Raw genomic sequence first — 14,958 nt, 5'->3', positions numbered from 1 at the left:
TTAGGAGCGAACACCCAGTCCAATTAGCCACACAATCATATTTGTATTCTGCTGCGGTTTGGAACAGGAAAACACAACAGTCAGAAGCTTCCAGAAGTGTCTAAACATTCAGCCTCCTTGAATTGGTTATTTACTGGAATGGAAACACTAAACTTATTTCCCTGTTTGCCGATGTTTGTGATGTAAAGCAGTCAGAGGAGCGTCTGCAGGGCATCTTTGCATTGGAAATGCCCTGTCCTCTGAATGCAGTCACTGATCGCCTTTTTTTTCTTTTTTCAGCTTTAGATATCTAATTTGCATCTGGTTTTATGTAATGCTGTCAAACGAATGTTCTCGGCCACCTCTCATGGAGAAGAACGGCACAAAGACACCATTGTTATGAAGTAGACTTTATGCATTTATGTCGTAGTAGATTCTGAAAACTGCAGGCATTAAAGGACACCGGTGTTTCAGCTCAGTCGCCATTTTTATCAAATGTAGTTACAGTTTATAACACTAAATAGCTCAAATTTGGTATTTTATTTTATACGTAAGAGTGGTACAATGACGCATTTATTTTTGTAATTGTGTCTGAACAGCAGCACCGATGATCAGTTTAGAAAAGAATCGTGAAATATTCAAGTCAAAACCCAGTTTATGAAAATGCTTCTGTATTTTCCTAAAGGGTTTGGCTATAAAATGTGTTTTTCATGATGCTGTTCAGTCAAATGACTTTAAATGTTCATGGTTCTGAGGATAGAAGTACGACCAGATCATCAAAAACTGGGACTTTCCTCTGCAGAACCGATTTTCGGTCACTCTAAAGTCAAATCATAAATGGCCACAGGTCTTTATGTTTTATTTCCACCAATTGGAGCTCTTAAGAACTCAAATTGGGAGGAAACAATTGAAATCAAATTTTTCTTCTTTCCTAACTAAAATAGGATTTAGATATAGTTTTTTATTTATTTAAAAGTCATATTATAACATAGCTTATTTTTAGGATGCTAACCTTTTAAAGACAGTAAATACAAGTAAAAATTTTAAATAGGTGTCATGCGATCTTAAATGCAGATAAATAAAAGTTCATTTCACATAAATAAGTTTTCCTTCCATGCAATAAAATACAACAAAACAGCATTTATTCAAAATCTATACCGGGTTCTAGGTACAAATCCGTTACTATTATTTACAAATTACAATTTATGTCAAGTGTGAAGAACTGTGTTAATGAAAATGGATTTTTGCGTCATCGATGGTCTAATTCCCGAGGGGACGTGAATGCACCACAATTTGAAAAACCTGTTGGGGAAACATTTTCAACTTACGCTGAGATGAGAGAAAAACAGGTTAGTTAAGTGATTTGTACTGTGATTTTATTGAACTTTTCCAAAGACATTTATGCTAAAAAATCAACTCAACAAGTAAAAATTATTATTGTTTTAGTGGAAACGTTTTTAAAAGTAAATTTCTTACACCAAAAGTTTCAAACCAACCTAGCATGATGAAGAATGTTTGTCAGAATTTATAATAGATAATATGACTTTATAATAAAGTCATAGCTCTACGATTAACCTTTGACTACATGATCCCACTATTTTTATGGAGATATATGAGCTTCTGTGGGTTTGGAGGCTGAAAAAAAGAACTTAAGGAGAATATGTATGCTAATTAGCATACGTGTAATTAGCATAATATGGACTTTATCTAAAAAATGTGAGATTTAGTGAGCATAATTATTCAAGATTAAAATTCAAATTGTTTCATATTCCTGGGTTTTAGATAATACACAGCATGCGATACTAAGCCCTCCTTCAGGTTTAAGAGTTTTTACGCACGTTAATAAAAATTATCCCTTAAACTTTGGAAAAGAGCTGACCTTATTTAAAAATAGCAACAAAGATATTTTATTTTGAAAGCCCTGTCTGTGTTTTAAACATTTTTATTATAATAAGCATAAAGTCCAGGCTTTACAAGGAGTCCAACAGTAACAACATTCACATTTACATTTATTGATGCAAAACTCTTCAACACAGATAAAAGTGGAAAGTTTTGTTTGTTTTTCCCTCCGCAGCTTTCCAGCAGTTGCAAATCACAGATATCTGCGACTAAACAAACAGGAATTAGAAGCTGACATTTTTCTTTTAATGACACACAGCTTTCCTGCCTGACGCAGGCTGGTGTTTCATGATACTTTAGCAAAACACAGGTTAGGCCTGACAACCCCCCCTCCCCCTCCCCCAGGTTTCAAATGTACACAGCTCTGCTCCAATTTCATGATGGGACTTTCATTGTCCTCTGAAGACCAATGCTCCAGTGTTATTGTTTACTTGCACCAATATTATCATCTGAAATTGTTTTAAAACTCTGGAGTGGTGTAAAGCTATGAAGTCCATGAAATGACTAAACAATGCTCATCCAGCATGCTAACAGTATGCTAATAAAGAGGCAGCTGTAGCAGTAGGCTAGAATTAGTGGATGCAAAAGAGAGAACTTGTGTTTTGACAATGTCATGCAAGGAAGGTAGGTCTTAAAGTCCCACTCCGATCATCTTTTGAGCTATTTTAAAAGCGTTTCCAGTGGTTTTTTAATCATGAGTGTGGTTTTTAGCCAAGATAAAGGGAAAAAACAGTTGTTTTCGAGGACATAGTGTCTTCAGAGAGGTTCGTTAGGAATTTGTCTCTGGGTTGTTGATGGGACTGCTGCCGTGGAGCATTCCCACCTTTCCCATTATCCATAAGTGAGAGCTGTCTGTTTACTTACGCTCCCGCCAGCTTACAGCCCCTCACACAACCAAAATAACATTACAGGTGCCACAAAAATGGCGACAATATCGGAGCTATCCACCTTTGCATTTTTGAGTCGGATACCAGTTCGGACGAGGAAAAAAAAAAAGATGTACACGTCTGCAAGTGGATGCATCAGAATGGAGTGAAGTCACACCAACAAGCTTTTTTTCAACGGATTTTTTTATATGAACCTGATTCACACAATTTGAATACATTGAAATGCTGTTTTAAGCTTAAATTTTTAATCATCAGATCACAAGTACACCCAAAACACAATCTTCATCCAAAAAAATGGTGGCGCTCGAATTGCCCTCTGGCCCCTTGTGTCTTTTGATGCAAGGGATTCCTTTCCCAGCATGCATTTGATCTGGGCCCCATGCACCCTTTGCATGTTAACTTTATTTGCGCATATAACCGCATTGCCGGTTTATTTGCATATGTGCTGGCACGCTCTTTGCAGCGGCGATGTGGCATCCCCTCTGAGTTAAGGAGGTGGAACAGGACTGAAAGAGAGTAATAAAAGACAAAAGTGTTGGGCGGGTCCTTTTTCATGTTTTAGAGAGATGGCTCCCATGGGGGCTCCCTGCCAAGTGCCAATGGGGGTACATATGGTGCTGTTAGTAAAAGGGTTACCGTAATTAAGCAGAGTCAAAGAGAAACAATGAGTTTAGTCTCAGCAATACGCAGCACGTTGGAAAAGTGTGTGAATACGTGTGAGAAAAAGAGTGCAGCAGGAGGAGAAGGTGTAATAGACGGAACAAAGGAGGCTTTTATTGCAGCGGTCCACTGCTGGGTTGCCTGTCTGCTCTCCTCTCCCCATCTTTTCTTGGTGCAGCAGTTGGTCCAACAGAGATAAGACAAGCTTATCTGTTCTGCAACCATGTTGGACAGGTCACGGTGTAGCTCTGCACCAGACTCACTCTGTCTGAGACGCACATTCTTCCATCCTGCAATCCAAGTCTGCTTCAGTCTGTGTGGATTATTTATGGCCGACTCTATCATTGCCCAGTGGTTTTAAGTGACTTTTTTGATGGTGTTTCAATTCTTTTATCAAGTTAATATACATTATGTGAAATTTGAATTTAACATTTGAAAATTTGGACACTAATGGAACGTCCCAAAAAATGGAAATGGCAGTTTGGAGGATTTATGCTTGAATGTACGATTAAACATTGATTTGATTTTTTTCAACCTCAACATGGATATTTTACGGACAGAGCTGCACAATATTGTTGCCTGATTTTCTTCAATTGTGTCCATAGATGTGGCTAAAGGAAAACCGAAGCAAAGACTTAGTCAGCATCGCTGTGACACTTCAGTCATCAGACTGCCCCTTCATTTGTGTCACACCTACCTTTTATCTTTAGCATCTTCACAGTTTTGAGGATTTTTGTGCAATATTACTGTAAATCTCTTCTTTTTTGCATTCAGCTTTCAAAGATGAGCTTTGATTTCTCCTTCTTTAAGACCGGACTTATTTTTTCTACGAAGGTCTGAACTTTGAGAGAGTTTTAGAAATAAGGCCTGAAGTGGTTCTGGTCACACCAACTAGAACTATATACTAGAACAACAACACACACACTGACACACGCCATTTACATGAATATAGAATGCAGCACTCAACATGACCTCATTTATTTAGAACTAGCAGTGGTTTATTTTGTAGCCTTCTTAAAACATTAGAGGAATAGAGAAATTGCTACTTTTGAAACCAGTCTCTAGTGGTCATTTGCGGAACTACAAGAGTTGCTACTTCCTGGTCAATTTCAAATACAGGACAGTATTTGCCGGTTTGTTTGAAACAAACTAACTTTATTGTGTTTTTAAATTCAGCACTTTTTTTTTTTTCATTCGAAGACAGACGGGAGAACGGTTGCTGTCATTTTATTTCTCTTTAATCAAGTTTGGATTATCATTGAGGATTTTAACATTAATAAATGTAAACAGACGTTTATTGTATGAAACATTAAAGACTAACATTAGTCCATGTAAAACTAAATTTAAGGGATGTCGATCAAGAACCTTTTTCATTCTTACATTACTTCACTGTCATACACTAAAATCTTTAGAATTTTTACAGAATAATTTAAATCTAGAAAAATTTGCACCATATTGTAGAAAAAATATAGAAACATAAAGGAGTCTAATGTAAAGAAGGTATGAGTTCATATGTAGATCAAAGCAGTAACAAATAGTAGCTTGTTTTTAGTATTAAATTATATATATATATATTTTTTACATCAATCGTAGTCGTTTTGTCAGAGTTTAGCGGTTTTAGCTACTGAAAAAAACTATCGTGTATCTGTGTTGAAGGGCTGTCCTTTGGCAATTCATAAGAAATAATACTTCAAAACTAATATAAAGGTTTTAAAATGAATTAAGTAAATCCACAAGATTAAAAAAAAATACGTTTAGAGAAAACAAGTGTGTAGCTGTTGTTTCATTTCATTGAGTTGAAACTAGAGGAACTGTTTTATTTGGAGTTTTATTTTGCTAAACCACACCCTAATTAACATGTACCTTAATTAAACCAAAATTATAAACACAAATGCTGGTGGCCGCCATCTGTCTGCTTTATTTAAAATAAAAACACCCCAAGGAGGTTTTTAAAAGAGAATTTTTTCATTTTGGTCTCATAAAAAAAAGCAAAAAAGATTTCTTTTGTCTTCTTCTGCTGGGGAATTCTTCATGGAAAGCATCTCTGTTCTTGTGTTGTGTAATTATCAATCCTTTGAAGTGGTGGATGGATGTTACGCCACGATGTAACAGAGCGTCTGACGCCGAAGAAAAGGCTTTTAAAGTCAGTTAGCTTGAATTCCTTTTCATTCACGTAAACACGTTTGTCTCTGTGTGAGCGTGTGCGGCAGATCGCCCGTCTGTGTGGGTCAGGGAGAAGTCTGGACGCTCTTTGTGTTTGGAGCTGGACGCCTGCTGGCTTTGACACCCGGTATGTCCTGGTGGTGTTCGTTCAGTCCTCACATTCTGCTTTTCATCGCCACACGCCAACGGCGAGGATATACACACACTGGTCTGTGATGTCACTGATTCCTAGCTCCATGGCAACAGTGAGCGGGGAAGCGAGAGAGAAGAAAAACAGATATTCCGTCATACGGGGGGGGAGAAGAAGAAGTTATAAATAGGTCCTGATGTTTCTACGTGTCCAACGACGGCGTTGGGTGGGTCTCCAGCACAATAACGCCGAGGTGCTTCGACGGGAACATTGTGTCACTGTCAAGTGGCAGTTTTCAGGGTGACGCCAGTCATATCCGTGGCCTTTGGGAGAAACTTGTGGTCAGAAATAGGCTGGTAATTTTAGAGCTTTATCATCAGTGTGATAAGTGGCGCAGAAAGCACCAGGAGATGAAAGTGACTCGCACATGGCGTGGATGGTTTTAATCCTTTTTTTTGTTTCATAGCTTTCCTCTTCTCCTTGTGTCCTGAATCATTCCTTTTCCTCCATCCATGTGATTTGTTTTAATTCCTTCCAGCGCTCTGATTTGTTCTGCCTCGTGCTCCGACATCCTGCTGCAGGAATCCTTTTCCCCCTCAGTGTTTCACCCAGAGGACCGATGTGTGTTCAGCTGGGGCTCATCAATACATCTGAGAATACCTGTGCGTTTTGTCTCAATAAGGAAGGCAAGCTCTGTGGCACAGAAACGGCTCCATCAAACCTGCATGCGTTTCCCACCTTCATAGCTCACTTGGGAACAGAGCCCTTTCAGTCCAGGAGCTAAGAATGGATTCTTTTCAGCTGCACTTTCTTGAAGTGGCGTTAAAAATCAGGAGTCATGTGGTTAAAGAGGCTGAAGGCTAGGGCTGCACGATATGAGGAAAACTTGCGATATGCAATATTAGAGATTAAAATTGCAATAACGATATAATTTGCAGTATATAAACAAATGGCAAAAAAAACAAAAACATCATTCCCATTTCACTGCAGCAGTTGAAAAATTATACTCCAAATGACCCTCATCGACATAGGAGGTGAACGTCTAACATTATAGGGCTCCATCTGATTGGTCAACAACGTGGAGACGTCCATCTGATTGGTCAAATGCATAAAGGGATTTATTTGATTTGTTAAATGTTTCAAGCTTCCTTACGATTGTTTTAACACATTTAAGGTTTACGATTTATTGCGATTTTCGCCTCTTTTGCGATATGGATATTGCAGAGCTGGAAACTGCGATAACGATACATTTGCGGTATATTGTGCAGGCCTACTGAAGGCACACATCTGAGTTTTATTTGTGTTCTGCAAGATTAAGTGACACATATTAGATTAAATGGAGCTTCCCATTTCATCCAGTTGTATCATAAAATATTGAAAAAGGGAGTATTTAAAGTATTTAACTACATTAATACCGACGCCTGACTGCAGGTGAGAAAACAATGTAGGATTTTAAAAGCTAAAGACTCTTTATCTGCTGGTCTAAAAAATGAACCAATGCACATTCCTATAAATCCAAATGATCTTAGATCACAAACAATCATCACATGTTGGATGAATAAAAAAGAATTGGAGTACAGGAACAAGAAGACTGAAGACGATAAACAAACAAGAAAATACCTGAAAAGCAGGAAAGAGATGAAGTGAAGCTTTCTTTGTCCATTTATTGATGCAGACTGCAGCAATACTCCCAGCAGTTCCCACAAGTTTATTCAAATACATAAAATAAGGTAATGGTTACTTATATAATGTTAAAAGTAATATTACATAAGTGGTCATCTTTAGCTTGAAAAGAAAAACGCTCGAATCGCTTTCTTCAGAAGGCAAAACAAACGTAAGCAGTATTTGTTTCGTTTTAGCATTTTTCCATTGAACTTCTCGTGCTGTAAGCTAATTTAGATGCTTCATACTGCTAAAATTACCCAGGTGAATGTTTAACTGTAGGTGTTTTACCTCATACGTTTTAACTATTGCTTTCATTTTTCTCACGGATTTACAAGCAAATATAATTTATTTAAAGTCCCCCTCTGATGAAAATCATGTTTTTTTGAGTTCTTGACATGTACATTTTTTGGTGTAAATGTAATTTAAAAAATCATTTCCTTTTTGCATTTCTGAGCATTTCTCTTTTTAAATGGCTGTCAATCAAACCGTCGCAAAGACGCTCTGCTTGAATTAAAGGGCCGTTGTGATGTCACAAGCTCCCTGATCTGCCCCGTCCAGCACGCACCAGCTCAGGTGAGGGAGAAGAGAAGATGGCACATTGCTGCATTCCCCACACATATTTTAGGTGTGTCCAAGGCTGGATTTGGTTGTTGGCCGCACGTATTTCAAATTAAGTCAAGAGTCACATGAGCTGTCACGCACCTAATGTTGATTCCTCTCTATAAACAACCCCAAAGCGGTATTGTGATTCGTTCACGCATCTCAGAGTTTTCACAGCAGCCCCTCCAAACCCACAGAGACGAGCGGGTTCCCCTCAGCTGACGTAGACCAGTGAGAACCGCCCCTTCCAAGAAGAGTCAGCACCGCCCCCAGGCTAAAACTGGAGCTAGCGTTGTTTGGCAAAAACATTTTCATCTTCTATGCACAATACGCACATCCATGTTTGCAAAAGTTTGGATGTTGGTCTTTTGTGTGGGCGAAACGCAGACATGCTGCTGAGGCTAAGTTGAACAAATAAGACAACTAATATTTAATTTAAAAAATGCGGGGGGGGGGTTTGTGTGTCAAAGCGTATATATTATCATGGATATTGTTTACTATAAAAGTCTTTAGAATAGCATGGTATAGGCCAGAGGTGGGCACTGAGGGCCGCATTCCTGCATGTTTTCCAGCATACCCTGCTCTGGCATGTTCTAATTGGCTGGACACACCTGAACCAGGTAATCAGCCATGAGTAGGGCAAGATTATTGGCTGGACACACCTGAACCAGGTAATCAGTCATGAGTAGGGCAAGAGTATCTGGAAATCATGCAGACACACCGGCCCTCGAGGCCTGGAATTGCCCACCCCTGGTATAGGCCCTTTAAACCATGGTAAATGGCATATACATGTAAAGTGCTTTACTGCCTTCTTGAAGGCCCAAAGCGCCTTTACAGTCACAGTCCTATCCACCCATTCATAAACTGATGGTGGCTCCGCTGCCTTGCATTGGCGCCAACCTATAACCAACAGGAGCAATGTGGGGTTCAGCGTCTTGCCCAAGGACACTTTGACGCAAGGGCGGGAACCCAACCAGCATGACTTTGATCACAGGTCGACCGCTCCACCACTGCACCCATGTTAAATCAGAAACAAGAAATGATCTCTTTAGTGGAATTTGATCATATGTCCTTTCAGAAAGGATGGTCTGTTGTTAACATTACTTCTGACCTCATTTCCCCTTTAATTAGCTTAATATGAATATCCTTCCTAAGGAGACATTCAGTTTCTTTTGGATCATTTTAGACCAAAGGTAAATAAAGCACAAGGGGGGGGGGATTATAAAAGTTACCATTTTCCCACTCCCTTTCAAGCAATTGACAAAACACATAAACATAATAAAGTTGGGATTTCTAACCAAGTTAGATATATCTATGTTTATACATGCGAACATTAGTTTGTCTTTTTTTGCTGATTTGATTTATTTTGATTGCTTGAAATAAACCAAATCTAATTCCAATGACAAAATAAATATCAAAAAAGGGAAATCATTTCCAAATTGTTGTAAAGACACGATGTATGCTAAGCCTACAATAATCACATGATTTTTTAATCACATTATCTTGACAGACAGTTGGAAACATTTTAGGCGGAGCTTTTTGTAAGTCATTTGTTGTGGAAATATAACAAAAGGGGGTTGAAAGCCAACATTTTAGGAGATCCATGCCGTCAGCCAACCAGATGTCTTCGTGTAGAAGTCAGTCTCACGTGGCTTTTTGGCCAACGCATAATGTCCACTCAGAGTTTAAAAAGAGGTCACTCTCACTCTTTTCTACAGAATTCCAGTGAGAGCAGCTGAGGACGTTTGGAATCTAACCGTATCCCTGCATTCCTCCGTGGAGAAAGTCCCAACCCCTTGCTTCCTTTCTTATTTCGTTTTTCTCCAGAAGTGGCTGTAGCTTGTGCGTCAGCCACATTACCTTTGCAGACATAACTCACCGTGTCATGCTAGCGTTCCAAAAATAGCTGCCGTCGTGCCCGCTATCAGCAGCTTTCATGCATATCTGTGGATTCTCTCATTTTTCAGGGTAAACATGGAGGAACAGGAAGTACCAGCTCACGAGCGGTCAATTATTTCTGCTAAGACGTGTCATCGATGATGTAGTAGTTAGTACTGACACCTCACAGCAGGAAACGTCTTGGGTTGGTTCTCTTGGCGTCCTCCCAAATCCTTGTTAGATGAATTAGTGACTCATTTCATCTGGCAACCTGTTCTTGGTCCACTACCCTGTGACCTTAAACAGTGTGAAGGAAAATGGATGATGATGATGATGATGAGTTTTTTTCCATAAAGTAGAAGGCAAAGCATCCCCAAAGTTAATAGGTTGGTGGTTTTTCTTCCCCTCCTTGGTGGATCCCCTCCTCCACTGACTCAGCCTGCATGTGGGCAGCGGCCTTCTGCTGCTCTCCGAGGATGAATCACTCCTCATTCAGAAGATTATAGCAAGCAATTACTGTTTTCTCCTGCCTCTATGTAATTAAGAGCGCACTTGCGTTTGTGAACGTGTCACTCCGGCACAGGAACATCTCTGAAAAGGCCCTGCAGCGGCCCTCCCTTCCTCCAGCAAAAGGTGAAAAGCGTGTAGTAAATATGCTAATGGAGAGCTGCAGCAGAATGTGTGCATTCATACGCTTATGAAGCAAAAAACCTTGACAGCTCCAGTCGCTAATGGAACACAGAGAGCGTCTGGCTGAGTTCACGCCAGCCAGTCCTGTAGGTTTCATTTAGTAAATGGCCGTTTAGACGCTCCGCCCTCTGGAATCTGATGCCCAATTAGGACGAGGAGAATCCCTCAAAGACAAATCGCATCATCTATTGGAGCGGTAATCATCAGCCACTCTGTTTTTCTGATCATTTCTCTGCCCTGCACGTTTTCTTCTTTTAAAAGCGGTCCTTTTTTTCTTTAAATATTTATGACTGCAGAAGCTGCTTGTGACCTAAGTGGGAGCAAACAGGAAGTGTCGATACCCTGATCAGTGTCCACAGCTCTGCATTAACTTTGTTAAACGTTAATTTACTCCCAGATCTGCTTTTAAACTGGTTATACGTACTAGTAGTGTTGAGGAGAGATGTTTATGTAGTGTATAAATGTCCCATTATGTAACACATATACTGTTATTGTTTAGTTTTGACATGAAGTGCAGTCTCTTCATGTTTCAGTTACAATCTGTCAACCACCACCCTCCCTGGCTTTCCTTACTTGTACCGCCCTCTAGAGATGAAACTGTAGAACTGCAGCTGTGTTAAGCAATAGTTCACACAGTAGTTGTAATCACTGTCAGTGTTGTTCGTCTGTAATATACGGTAGGATGTCTGCCGCCAATCACTCCAGTCTGGTTGTGTTCATTTGTGACACTTCTAGCAGCAGCTGTTTGGCGGTCTTTAACCAGATCTCACCGTAATCTCATCCGGCTTCAGCACCAGCTGTGTTTTTTACAAAGATGCAAATGAAATGACCTCAACACTTTAACAACAGTGGGATAGCATTTATGTAAGATAAATCACAGCTAAAGAAAATCCACGTGGCTATAAAAGTGACTTGTCTCACCTAAATTCAGATTCTGTTTATTCTCTTTTTTTTTCAATTGTAAAACAAATTCTCTAAAAATCTCAACCAGGATTTAAATTTGTAGGAAGCTCCACTCTCAGGAAACTCAAGAGGAAGAGCAGTTTTTCTTGATCTAAATACAGATTCAGGAATCTTTTTAGCAAATTTTTGTGATATAAAATCTTACATTTCTTGGCTAGAGATTTGCAGACATGCGCCAACATCCTTTCTTCTTTCTAAAGTTAGAACAGGAAAATACATGTTTGAGTTTCTTTATAATTTATCATTTCATTGTAAATCAATCACATTTCTGCTTATTTAAGCAGTGATTTGAACCTCTAGTCATTTTATCACAACCTTTCCTTTTTAAAACTCGCTGTATTGTGGTCATGAGATGTGTTTAAGTATATTTACTATTTTTACTATTATTTCACTTTATTTGAACCCTTTTTATTAAATGTAAATTCTTGTTGTAAATTAATTGTTTTTTTCTTAATGTCTAAATGATGCACTTTTTATTCATTAGTTGTAAAAAAAACTAAATGTAGATTTTTTTTTTTAATAAATGATGCACAAAAAGTGCTTTTTAAATTTTGCTGTACATGTGACAGTTTATGCCTGATATTCTCTATTGTGTCAGCCATTGTCATAAATCTAACATGTCTTTATAAAAACCTCTTGTTATTGCAAAGATAAGAACACTCTAGAGGCGATTCTGGATTATATGTGAGACTTGCTGATAAATGTTTCTGAAAAGCTGTGCTGGCATTACCCAGCACTCTCAGTGATGACGGTAAAGACATCAACCATTGTCGACCGTTGTGTGTGTGTGTGTGTGTGGGTGTGTGTGTGTGTGTGTGTGTGTGCTCTTTGGCCGACCCCACCTGTTTCACAAACATAATTTCATCATCTCAGAAGCCAGACCCCCGCCAGCGCTGTTTTTGGAGAACCCAGCAGGGAGAGGCAGAGCAAATCAAAAGATGTTGCCTTTAGGTTTTTTTTTCTTTTTGTTTTTTTTCAAGCTGCAGTTCACCAGACGCCCCCCCACCCCCACCCCAGTGTGATTGTTCAGTAGTCTGTGTGTGTAATCATAGATTAATTTCACTGATATTGCTGTGACCAAATAGCTGTTTTAGTAACAACGCTTTTATTTTTAGTGTAAAAAAAAAAGCTAAAATAAAAGTTGCCGTTTAAAAAAAATAATTCATTTGAATTCTAAAGTAAAAAAAGACTTTCCAGGAAAAATGTTTAGAAGGTAAAATACGTTGCTTATACACCTTTAGGTCTTATTGCAGTAAATGACCAAGAGTGAAACAGTGCCACCTAGTGTTTAAAAAAGGCTACTGCAGCTCAATTTTTAAAACATTGCTCAGCTCCTCCATACTAAAAGCACCTGCTGTTCGCAAAGTTACATATTACAAAAGCATTAGAGCAAATAGGACGTGAGTTAACAGTTATGATGTGAGTAAGAACAACAACATAACTTTGACCATAATGCTGTCATCACCACCTGCTGCATGCAATGCCTCATGGGGGATGTTGGAGCCTGCCTCAGCTACTGCAGGACAAAGGCAGGGAGGACACATGCTGGACAGGTTGCCAGTCTGTCACATGACCAAAAACCCTCAGCGAGGCCTCATTCCAGCACTGTGGGCCTCACCTGTGGACCAGCCTGAGCCTGCAGGAGTTTTTAAGAAAAAGCTAGCTTCAAACTTCTGCTTTTAAGTAAGTTTTGCACTTCCTTGTGTTGCTGCTGTACCCTGTTAACTTTGTTTTAGATTTTTTATGGACCGTTACTTTTGTTGCTGTTTACGTGCAAATGTGGTGAATTATTATCATTTCTGTTTATTAGTTGTTATGTAAAAGGTTGCGTGACAATAAAATCTGTTTTCCTTCCAGAGAAAGAGGGTCTAAGGGCAGCGATGCTTAATTTAGTTTATTATGATCCTTTTGATTTTTATGTTTACTTTACTATTACCGGTACGAAGCCCATTGGGACGACTGTTGTTGTGATTTTGGGCTATACAAATAAAATTGAATGAACAAAAGGTGTTGTATAATCAAAGTTTAAAATGACCACACGTGTTTTTGGACTGTCTTGAAATTGAATGATGGCATCTGGACTTCAAAACACTGCTTTTACAGGATGAGGGGTCTAGATTAGAAATGGCTTATTAATTATCAACTAACTAATCAATTTCAATCAAAGTAATCGACATTTCAAGTGTAAAAGGGTTATTAACGAGTTTGGAGTACTGCAGTTGGTGACTCTGCCCCTCCCACATTCCACAAATCTGCCTTTCTGCAGTTGAGTTTATGCTGAAAAAAGGAAAGTTGAACTAGTTTTAGCATCTTATTTGTCTTAAATATTTACATCGGCGCAATTGAATAAAAACATTTTTACTGGAAAATGTCATTAAAATCAACAAGCATGCTTATTCATATTTTCCAGCTCTAAATTTGCATTGTATTGGCTGTATCACAGTTGTCTGACATCGGATCATGGGTGAATGGACCATTAAAAATGCAAACAGTTTCCTAACAAGTGTTCTCCAGTGAAAAGTTAAAGCTATTCAGAATAGTTTTAGTTTTCTTTTTTCTCCATCTAAATATACTAAACCTAATTCCTCTTCTTAGCAGTCAAACCCTGTTGGAAAACATGATTTCTCCGGATTCCATGTCCGTGTGCAGCAGAGTGTCTCCTATCACGTCTTTGCTTTAAGCAGGGCAATGCTTTGGTGTTCAAACAGCGCCGCTCTGAATACGTGAAAGCGTGTCTCTGGGTTGTTTGCTGTGTGTGGAAGTCAGACAGGCTGCAGCCTTCAGGATCGATCTGGGCTGCGAGGCCGCGTTTGTTTGTTTTTTTGGCGTTGCGATCACGTTTGGAAACAAGTGTCTGTCATCTGCCGACGAGTGGGATCACGTCTGACCGTCTAAAAACACATTAAAGGGTCGCCCTCGGCTCTTGTCAGACAGAGAAACTCATTCTGAGTCTCATCACGGGGATGCCCACAGGCAACTGCAGGCGAAGAGAGCACTGGTGCTGTGAGGGGGGGGGGGGGGGTTCACTGCACTGAGCCTATCTGAGAGAATAAGAAATAAATGATGATGTGAATTATTTTCCGACACACTCCAGTAATTATGAAAACACAAGTGGATTAAGCTGCAGACCCGCCCGGGGCTGATATAGCTGTGAAGTTTATTTTCAATCATTTGGCTGATCGATCACTGTCGCTGCTAGAGAGGAGGAAGATCAATAACAGGAACTAACTAAAGCAGTGGAGGTGAGATGAAGCCTCTGGATCGATTGGGCAGTAAGTCATCTCGAGCTTCTGATGTGGGAATGACAAATTCACCACTACAGCCACTTTTACACAGCCTGCCTTTTGCCTAAATAGTCAAAGATTAGGAGAATACATTTACTCTTGGAGTTAATTATAACTTGCAGGCAAAAATGTCCTTCAACTTGTGTCAGAGTCTGCTATT

At 39.3% G+C, this 14,958-nt stretch overlaps 1 long non-coding RNA gene across 1 annotated transcript; it reads left to right on the top strand.

Moving 5' to 3' along the window:
* Window positions 1-1,282: 1,282 nt before the first annotated feature.
* On the top strand, window positions 1,283-9,769 carry LOC144989446 (uncharacterized). Its single transcript, XR_013653633.1, has 3 exons — window positions 1,283-1,328; window positions 7,880-7,956; window positions 9,702-9,769. It is a non-coding gene; the product is annotated as an uncharacterized LOC144989446 (long non-coding RNA).
* The last annotated feature ends 5,189 nt before the right edge of the window (window positions 9,770-14,958 follow it).

Source organism: Oryzias latipes, chromosome 23, assembly GCF_053564925.1.
Source record: "Oryzias latipes strain Hd-rR chromosome 23, Olatipes_Hd-rR_3.1".
Taxonomy (NCBI): Eukaryota; Metazoa; Chordata; class Actinopteri; order Beloniformes; family Adrianichthyidae; genus Oryzias; species Oryzias latipes.
Note: the sequence above shows the minus strand (reverse complement) of the source record. Positions and strands in the feature narration are given on the sequence as shown.